The sequence below is a fragment of the Cimex lectularius genome, unplaced genomic scaffold (assembly GCF_000648675.2).
Source record: "Cimex lectularius strain Harlan isolate CLEC.00 unplaced genomic scaffold, Clec_2.1 scaffold77, whole genome shotgun sequence".
Lineage (NCBI taxonomy): Eukaryota > Metazoa > Arthropoda > Insecta > Hemiptera > Cimicidae > Cimex > Cimex lectularius.
Genome location: NW_019392836.1, coordinates 1141772 through 1152931, shown reverse-complemented (window position 1 = coordinate 1152931; position 11160 = coordinate 1141772). Strand labels below are relative to the sequence as shown.

At 36.0% G+C, this 11160-nt stretch overlaps 1 non-coding gene across 1 annotated transcript; it reads left to right on the top strand.

The window, feature by feature from the left end:
* The first annotated feature begins 5254 nt into the window (after window positions 1-5254).
* On the top strand, window positions 5255-5372 carry LOC112127515. Its single transcript, XR_002910606.1, has one exon. It is a non-coding gene; the product is annotated as a U5 spliceosomal RNA (small nuclear RNA).
* Window positions 5373-11160: the final 5788 nt, after the last annotated feature.

The window sequence follows — 11160 nt, the reverse complement described above, 5'->3', positions numbered from 1 at the left end:
CTATTTCTTAGATGGGGGCAGCTGTTCTAATCGGATAAAAAGCTAATTGTAATGGCAATTGTACATTGAATATATTTATGCTTCAAATGTCAGCAGATATTCTATGATTTTCAAATATTTCAGTTAAATTATTTATGTCGTTTTTTTGATATAAGGACATTGCTTTTGCCATAACTCTTGTTATCTTATAGAATTAAGAATTTTATGCACATGAGTACACCATTTAAAAGGAATCTTCTTATTGACTTATAAGATTTTTTTACAAGAAGCGATCGAGTATAACAATAGTTTTCGCCAAAAATTCTGTCCTCTTTTGAACATTATTTCTTAGATGGGAGACGCTGGTTCTAATCGGATAAAAAAACTAATTGTAAAGGTAATTATACATTGAATTTATTTACACTTCAATGTCAGCAGATATTCTATGATTTTCAAATATTTCAGTTAAATTATGTATGTCGTTTTTTGGATATATGGGCATTGCTTTTGCCATAACTCTTGTTATCTTATAGAGTTAAGTATTTTATGCAGATGAGTACACCATTTAAAAGGAATCTTCTTATTGACTTATAAGATTTTTTTACACGAAGCGATCGGGTATAACAATAGTTTTCGCCAAAAATTCTGTCCTCTTTTGAACACTATTTCTTAGATGGGGGCAGCTGGATCTAATCGGATAAAAATGCTAATGTAATGGTAATTGTACATTGAATTTATTTATGCTTCAATATCAGCAGATATTCTATGTTTTTCAAATATTTCAGTTAAATTATTATGTCGTTTTTTGGAGCTATCAGGTAGTAACAATAATTTTCGCAAAAAATTAAGACCTCTTTTGAACACTATTTCTTAGATGAACGCAGCTGGTTCTAATCGGATAAAAAAGCTCGGAATTCTTCGCGAAAGATGTAATAAATACTTTAAGAATTTTATTTGTACTCTTTCCAATTCAGTCAGTGGTGAGTCTAACATCTTCTGTTTTCGGCTATTTGGAATAAATTAGTAGATCCAAAGAATTGTGTTTACAATTGTCATCACGCTACCTTCAGTAACTGTCCGCATGTTTCTCCCGCGTTAGTTATTTTGCAGTGTTTGAATAATATACTAGATGAACATTGGAACAGTTATGATCAAGAACTACAAAACTGTATAAAAAATTCGGTGGATTTACAGAATTGATTGTGTTTCTCACGCCTTTTTCTTTCCCCATCTAGTAAAAGTAAAATAAATCATTGATCTGTTGTATTTTTTTCAGTGGTTTGGTCGGGGCTATTGTTGCTGTTTGTTTTGATCAAACTTGAGAGCACTCTCACTATATTCGGTGACTGTCCTCAGGGTATTTCTCTCGCTCTAGTTATCTTACAGGTTCTGACTAATAAATTGGTAAAATAGAGGGACATTAATGGTATTCTGCTAAAAACCTGTGTATAAAAATTTAATAAAAATATTACAGGGTTTTAAAATGAAAAACTGTTTTTTTTATTTTTTTTTATTTTTTAAATTTGGCCTTATGATCTTTGCATATTAGCCATGACGAATTCTTATATATATATATGTTGTCCAAATTGGGGGTTATCGGGAAAAAAGGGCCAGAGGTGACGGTGGGAATCGAACCCACAACCGCGGCGTGAGAGTCTCTCATGCTAACCACTCGGCTACCGCGGTCCCCAAAACTGTTAATATTTCCAGATTCAAGGTGTTAAGGAGTTTAATTAATGATGTAATCATCTAGATGTTAAAAAGTTGTACTTATAAAAGAAAATAAATTAATAAATTTTGATTAATTTTGAAGGAGCTTTTCTACTTTAGGGTGGTACTAATGTATAAATTCCTACATGAAATTAATTAAACTAAATAAAAAAGCTTTAATTGAAAATAAAATATTGTTTTGCAAAACGTAGTGTCTAGACTTTAGGTGCTGAAGAAATTTAATGGGATGACGCTATCTTGTTTAAAAAGATAAAAGACCTCGTAGCGCCATCAAGCTCGGCGATTATGAAAAAAGATATAGAAGAAATGAAAGAAGAATTATAAAGATGAGAGTGTTGAAGATTTTAAGATGTGTTACATACACGGCGTTAGTCGTAAATGCGTGCCGTGTTTGCATTACAACTCCTGCTCTATAGACGTCGATCCTACGTGGATTTTCACCATTTTCCCCCTAATCCCTGTTAATTTTATTACACGGGCCGTGATGCAATTGCAATGTCGGAGCGGATGAAGTGACGTCAGGCATTGTCGAAGCACGTCTCTCGTTCCCAGCAGTGGCCACGTAGAAACCTGTCCACGTACCCACTCTAATCCACCGTAACATACTACTGTGGGAACCGGTCAACCCTCAAACATTTACCTCCAGTTAAGAACGGGCCAAATTTTCGTGGGCGGTGATCGTCCTCCAAGAGTCGGCCGCGAGGGTGGAATTCGCAAAGACGCTGGTTCTGGATAGATTGATTATTTGGATTATATTATGTTACCAATATCGCCCGGCCACTGAAAAAAAACAAAAAACTTTCATCTCATGTATTTAAAGATAATCAATCCTACCAAATGAAGTGTTTTTTTTAAGCAAAAGAATTTACATGCTCGTTAGTACAATTATTATTTCAAAAGTGCATACAGTGGCAGGTAAGGGAAATAAAGATGAAATATGAAAAATTCATTCTATAAAAAACAGATATATAGATAAATAAGAAGTTAGATGGATAGATAGATAGATGAGGTAGATAGATGAACAGATCGATACATAAAAAGAGAAAGAGATAAAGAGATAGAGAGTGAGAGTGAGAGAGAGAGAGAGAGAGTGAGAGAGAGAGAGAGAGAGAGAGAAATTAAAGAGAGAGAGAGAAGGAGAGAAAAGTAAGAGAGAGGCGAGAGAGAGTGACAGAGAAGTGAAAAATAGAGAGAGTGAGAGAGAGTGAAGGTGAAGGAGGTGAATAGTGAAAGGGATAGATTATATATTAGTCTTTATTTTAGTAACGTCTTAGAGTGAATGGATATTAGATGAAATATGCCTCTCCCTGCTTATAACCCTGACATCAACGTTTTGCCAACAATTGACAAGAATAACGTTTCTCAACTATTTATTACTAATGCACTTGGTTTTTTGATTAAAAAAAATACATCTACCCTGGCTTTCCCTGTTTATATCCCTGATATCATCAGTCGATCTTTTGCAAATAATAGATAAGTAAAGCGATAATGGCCTATTTATCAATAATAACTTTTCTACACCTCGTTTGAGGGTAAAAATGCAGCTAGTGTCTTGCCTGTCCTACTTATTACCCAGATATCGGTTCAACGTTTTGCCTGGATGCAAGGTTAGTGGTTCTTAGCTATTTACCCAGGACAACCCTTCTAGGCCGCGTGTGAAGGTGAAATTTGAAAAATGAACTGAGTGTGATGCCTCTCCATGCATATAACCCAACATCGGTCAACCTTTTGCCAATTAGTGAAAGGAATAGGTTCTCAACTATTTATCAATTATTAGTTATTACTATTTATTATTCAAGGATTATTTTTCTACATGTCGTTTGAAGGTAAAAAATGTAGCTAATGTCTTGCCTCTCCCTGCTTATACCCTAGATATAGGTTTAATATTTTCCTATGAATTGGCAAGAATAGCTGTTATGAACGATATACCCAAAATATCCATTCTGCAAATCTTTAAAGATTAGATTTTTAAAAAAGTCTTGCATCTTCCTCCTTATTACCCTAATAACATTTTAACGGTTTGTGAACATTTTACAAAAATAGTGGTTCTCAGTTATTTACCCGGAATAACCCTTCTGCACCTTGTTTGAAGATAAACTATGTAGCCTTTCTGAATTTATAACACTGACATATGTTTTACGTTTGGCCGGGAATACGGTTTACAACTATTTACTCATGAAAACTCTGCGCATCATTTGAAGATTAAAATAAATATTGCCTATTCTTGCCTCCCTCTGTTTATATCCCGGTTCAACCACAATTTCAGAGTGTATAGGTCGTTAATTTTAATGTATATTTAACTAATTACAGTAAAATACTTAAACGTGGAACGCTTTGCAACTTCTGTGGATAAATTACATAAGACATTTTTATATTCGATTATGTATAAAAAATTTTAATGAAAACTCCAGGTAATAACTTTCTGGTGCAGTCAACCTGCCGTCATACGCGATAAAACATTTGATGAAATTCTAGAAGTTGAAGATTCATCTCCGGCTCTCTGATAAGCAAGCCTCGAGTTCCGTTTCCTAGATGACTATGCCCGACCTGACCGAGCGAGAGTTCAGTAATCACTGGTAGAGTTGATGATCTCATATCTTCCACTCATATCTCCCTCCGCGATCTAACCTCACTTCAACCCTGCAGAAGGGTTGTCCTGGGTAAATAGGATATTATCGCTTTTCTTATCAATTCTTGGCAAAACGCTGACTGATGATGACAGGGTTATAAGCAATGAGAGGCAAGACGCTTTTTTAACACGATGTAACCTCACTTCAACCCAGTAGAAGGGTTGTCCTGGGTAAATAGAGTATTATTACTTTTCTTATCAGTTCTTGGCAAAACGCTGATGATGACAGGGTTATAAGCAGGGAGATTCAAGACACTTTTTTAACACGATGTAACCTCACTTCAACCCAGCAGAAGGGTTGTCCTGGGTAAATAGGGTATTATTGCTTTTCTTAACAATTCTTGGCAAAACGCTGACTGATGATGACAGGGTTATAAGAAGGGAGAGGCAAGACACTTTATACATTTTTTTAACTTTCAAACCTGATGCAGAAGTATTATTATTTATAAATAATTTAGAACTGCTATTCTTGGCAAAATTGACTAACTATCTCACGAATTTTTCAAAAATCGGTTCAATATTTTTCCACGAATTGAGAACAATAGCGGTTATGAACGATATACGCCAAATACCCCTTCTGCACATCTTTAAAGATTAGATTTTTAATAAGTCTTGCTTCTTCCCGCTTATTACCCTAAAACCTGGGGGGCGCAAGCGGCGCTTGATCCCGCCTGACCCTTGTTGGTATATTGCGAGAATAGATCACGATGTCCAACAGATAATTTGCATTATAAATTGTATAATGATGAAGAAGAAGAAGAAAAACTAGTTTATTTGACCAAATATTTACATATGTGCAGATTGCAACCTGACTCTTTTTACATTTGCGTTAGAAGTCCGAAAGACACTGGGCTTTATAACCTTCTACAACCTTAATATTGTAATCATTTTGTATTATGTAGCCTGTTTCTGCGTTTAGCGGGGTCTCCCTTCATAACGAATAAATCTTTCGCTTTTACTAAAGATTTCCGTGGAGGGGGACTCACTGATGAGTCTGTAATGAAATTTTTTTATAATGATGAACTGTCAATGTAATAATGGACTATAACTAACTTTATGCAAGAAGATCACTGACACGTCCACCCTTTCAGTTTTTATTTTGAGAAAGGAAGAAATGCCTGTACCAGAACGAACCAGCACGGATCGGTGGACCACGATAATGGCAGACGTTTGCTGGAAAAGCTGGAACCCGTCTGAACCTGACGTTGCGAGTTTATGCGGGGTGATCAATTACAATGGTAAACAGATAATTATTCTTATCGGTGGTACACATTTTCACAGCAGCGAGCTGACGGATACAAAACCTCGATTGGAACCAAGAACGAACCTGATCCTAGAAACATAGACACTCCCATCCACCCATTCACTAGTTATTGGTGAATATTAGAAATAACGGGATTGGAAAGCAGAAATCGAAAAGAAGATACAAGTTATAGCCCAGAACCTGATATCAAATACAATCTGTATAAAGCAAAAGGAGAAATGGACTACTTCTAGACTGATCCATAGCATAAATGATTAAAGAAACCTTGTCCAAACAAGCAACCGCATTATTTCGATTAGGCAGGGCAAATCTCAAAAGGGTTAGAGGCTTATCTGAAAAAAGTCACCTACGCAGAATGGATTCAACGATGACTTCATTTATAGGTTATGCAATGAGGAGGACGAAACTGCCACGCGTATTCTTTTCTTACCGTCTAAAATGTTAATTTTTCCGCAATACTGCGCGTGGCAACTGGTAGAACCAAAAATAAAGCTATAACAGTCCTTAAAGGCTTGCTGTTGTTTGTTATGCTTTTGTTTTGTGTTAAACTGTAAGATGCCAGAATTTAATAAAAAAGGAAAAATTAATCAATTCTTTCATTCAAAATGCAAGCTATGCACTCGAAAAGTACTAACAAATGACACGCTTCAATTCGCGCCGACATAACTAACTTGTATCCTAACATCTAATAGCCTACTCCTTTATACGATAGGGGGTGTATATACTACGAATGAGAGTGTAAGGACAGGTTAGAAATTAACAAAACAAATGTATTGGTCTGATTTAATTAATGCGTATTTCAAAATAAAAATACGCGTAAACAAAAACGGCTGTATAATTCATGGCTGCCATGTTGGTTACCTATGCCCTAACGGCTAGTGACTACGCCTTCGACCTAACCATTTAGGTACTACACCATTGGCCCTACCCTGTTAGATCCAGCAATGTGAACTAGCCGACTCTTACATAGTCTGTCATCATTTTTCTCTAACACGACCTAGCAGAGTTAACACAAAGATCGTGAATACCCCTATTGTCTTCGAATGCGGAGCAACGGCTCAATGAAGACATATGGACAGATGGACGAGGACAGTCAAACTAAATAATTTTTATTTTCAGTGGTTTCCATTTCACAAAAGTGATAATTAATCTATATAGGAAGATTATGGCAAGTAAAAAAATTGCATTAAAAATCACGACTGTTCGTGAGTGTCTTCAGCAGAAATCTGAGACTTTTGGAAAAGTCCTGAATGAGAGCTCCAAATGACTTAGCTCCGCCTCAACATTTATTGGCAGGCTTAATAAGTGCTCCAAGGGCTAAATGAAAGAAGGGTAGTCATTGAGACGGTCCCCTTAAACAGGTTGTTGACTGGAAGAGCAGTTGTGACATTTATAAAAAGGCTCAGGTGTAGCAGAGGGAGGTGGGGAATGCATCGGCAAAGGTCAACGAGACAGAGGCTACACGGCTCTTTTTTCTCTTTTTTTCAACAAGTTTCTCGGATCCTATTAATTTTTCCCACACAGGCTCAGGCGGGCATGCATTCACACACACGGGCCGGACACGGAGGCAGACACGCGGGGCATCGACGATTTGGGAATTACAGGGCAATTAGAGGATACCTCCTATGCCTTAGCTCGGGGTCCCGACCCCGACGTCCGTTTACCGAATTCACTGTATTAAATCCTTCTCAAATAACTACCCTTGGCTTAAACTACCTTCAATTTTTTTAAATTTTGCACAAATTGTATTACGTTCACAATAGTATCGACATACTGTGCAGTCAAAAATTTAAGGAGTTTAGTTATGTAACATATCTTTACGAGAAAAAATTCCAAATTTATTTTGTACCTCCTTCCTGTCAAAATCTCTGTAATAAATCGAAAATTAAGATTAATTACCTTATCCACCCATTGTCGGTAATTGATATGACCGCGCCCACGCAAACAAATTCAATTGAACAATTTGACAATATTTAAAGATAACAACCTTTTGAGGACAACCAGTCAAAACGAAAGTCAATAATTTACAACAGGACTAAGTTTTCAAATTTTAAATGCCCCAAAACACATCAAAACCAATTTGGTCCAATCAGTTAAATAAATCGTCTTAACCACGTTTATTTGCTTCACAGCAAAGTGATTTGTTCATTTTGATCTTTCTATCAAAGTTTGGCCAAAAAAGACTGGATCAATCTAGAAGAGAGACTAGTTTCGTTTGGTTGCAAAAGCCACACCCTTCCATTAAGAATAGCCAAAAAGCCCCGCCCCTTTTCTAGTTTTATTTCACCAACCTAACGATATTTAACATATGGATAGACGTAAATGCACTCAATGTCAAAAGCAGTAATTTCAAAAGAAAATTGCCGTCGAGTCGCAATAGTGGATATACAATAAATCTCGACCACCCCCAACAAAATTTAACAACTTAGCCACGCACACTTCTAAACCCCTCAAAAATGAATACAGATATTTATAATTTATTCTTATTCTATTAATTTCAATTAAATTAACCGATATATTGTTGTTAGTTGGATAAAGCCAAATAGAAAATACAAACCAGAAACAAAAATTAATTCATTTTTAACAACAAATTTACTTAAGAATAGTAAAAGTAAAGATTACTCAATTCGTAAACAAATACCTTTTCTCGTCTTTTATCCATTTTAATACAGTTGTATTCTCTTTATACATGGAAAGAAGTCAACATGAACCAGAAGTTCACAATATTATTGTGAGAATCGAGGTCACCAGAAAGTGGATATCGCAGAGGCAGTCGGCGATTCTCAGAGCATTGGCTTTAGCTCGACTCCGACAGACTGGAAGTGCCAACAAGAGGCTACTCGGTCGTCGGCGGTCTTCGCAGCGAGCGCCTGGAAGAGAACGCCAATGCTGTTATGTTTACTGAAGTCGTGTTTACGTCTGTATAGTGATATCAGGCGCCAAAGAGTGTACCAAGGACAGGTACGAGATGCGTACACTGCCCTAGTTCGTGCTCCCTTTAGTGCAGTTTGAAGAAGGCCGGGTAATTGTCTGGGGAGGGATTTACACTGGAGGAACTGGACTCCATATTCTTGAAGGCAGCCTCACTGCTGTACGTTATGTCCAAATAACTATCTAGGAAATCATCCTTCAAACCAGGAATCTCATTGGTTGGGATTTTCGATTGGATGACAATGCCAGATCTCATAGAGACCGAGTTGTTCATTTAGGTTTAGAAAACCTGAGAATTTTCCATCCGTCCCTTACCCCATTGTCTCCAGACCTCAATCCCACTGAGCTCATGTGGGTTGCGTTTCAGAAAAGGTTTTCGATCACATGTTGTCCTGGAACAACTGAATGCAGCGTTGTAACTGAGAGAAATTGTTTATGAAATTAGTGATAATCTAATTAACAGTGTGGCTAACTGGTGCACAGAGGTTTTAACTAACACAGGAAATTATACACGGTATTAATTGTTTAAAAAAAATATGTCCAATGAAATTAACACCTTTTATTTTTATCCCTTAAATAAATTTTCCTTCAGTAAAAAACATAATAATTTCTAATAAATCTTGATGCAATTTATGATAAAAGTGCTGGTGAAAATAAATACTACAAAATCCCTAGTCATTTTTGAGCAGTTTAAGTTAAACGTGGGATTGACACTCAGGGTGTCAGTGTTTGAAAAAAGCCCATTTCTATCGGGTTCGAATCTAGGGGCACTGGATTCGAACCCGGCTTCTTTACCTAATAGGTGCGCCGTGTCAGTGCTTAAGTCGTTTTTCTCCACCCCTTAATTTATGTTTTTGTCAAAAAGATTGGAGAAATAAATCCATTCATTTTATATCCACTTATTGACCACACCTTAAACATGATCACCATAGCCACTTCTTAATCATTGAACAATAATGCAGTAAAACGTTACTAAACATTTTATCATTCAACATAAAACTGATCTTTGACGGACAACTATTTAAAATCAAAATCGATAATTTTATTTGTAAAGAGTTTCAAAATTCCAGTTCATAGGAACACAGTCGTCAGTACCACAGGCCACGCCCACCCATTAATAGCAATCAAGTTAGCCAAGCCCACTCGTTTTGTAGCAAACTCATTAAGCATTCTTAACGTCTTTATTGTTGTGCGAACACCTCAATTTGAGAAAACGTGATGAAGTTCAAAAAGAGTTATTGTTCGATATATCAAGGTAGGCCGAAATAAGCCGGTTTATCTCTCTGTACCGGATATACAATTAAAAAGTTCAAAGTCTTTTAAGAAAATTGTAAATCACGTCATGTCGATGTGGAGAGAACAACAGGTTGCTCCTCTTCGCATCTGCACCAGGTGAAAATATTCATGCAAATCGTAAATTCGGTTCCACCATAAAAAAAATCTCCTTGCTTGTTGAGCTGTTTTTTTCGAACGTTTTTGTCCATATTTTAAAAACAAATTAAATAAATTCAAACGGCTATGTACGTTTTTATTTGAAATGCAAATCAGAAGGAGAAGGTTTTTATATCAAAAGCCAATCGAAATCTGAAAACCCAGGGAAAATTCAATTTATAAACGCTCTATTATTATTATTTTCTTTATTACATGGGATATCGTTTAGTGTTTTGCTATCGCAGTTATGTCCAAATAGACAGAAAGCAGGAAAGCAATCCAGACCAGTCATGTTACTTTTCAAATATTGACCACCCCCACCCGTTAAAGACAGTCGACATAGCCACGCCCATTTCGAAGTCAATGGATAGTTTCTCAACCTAAATTAGAAATTAAGAAAAACTGATCTTTTAAGAAAAGCCAGTAAATGAAAAAAAAACCAGCAGAGAATTGTGTTTTCTAACCAAATGCCTGTAAAACTGGCCCGAAAAATCACTACGCCTACTTTTAAGTCATTCGACACTTGAACGAAACTAAAAAGTGAACAAAAGCAAACGTAGTTAATGCCAAAATAAATAACTTTAAAAGACAATTGGTTCTCTGAATTCACATGCTGTCAAAACAACCAGTAGCCAAGCCTTAAGCCAGGAACATACATAACCGATGCTACGCTAGGCTACTCTACCCGATGCTATCCGTCGCCTTGCCACGTTTTGGTGGGGTGTGCACATCTATCCAACGCAAGCACACGTCGCGGAAAGTCCACAGCGTTTATCACAATAATCACTATCACAATCGCAACGCATCTTTTGTTCTTAATGCACTATTTTGAGCAAAACCTTGTAATAAATTGTTAGTTAAATTTTATGAACACAACCATCTAATAAATTGTTTGTTTAACTTAATTGTTTTAAATAAAGTTACTCCTAACCATCATAATTAAACAACGTTTATAAAAACTTATGAATTTTTGATCTAGTTTAATTTGGTTTACATTAAAATAACATGTTGTAATTAATATAACGACAAAATTACATGTACTTAGTTTGAAATAAACTACAAAAAATATGAGTGTCCTGTTATGATGCTACCCTATGAAATGAATTGTTAATTAAATTTTATGAGCAAAACTGTGTAATAAATTGTTCCAATTTTAGTATATGTACCACCGAAGCGAGTACAATAAATTGTTAGT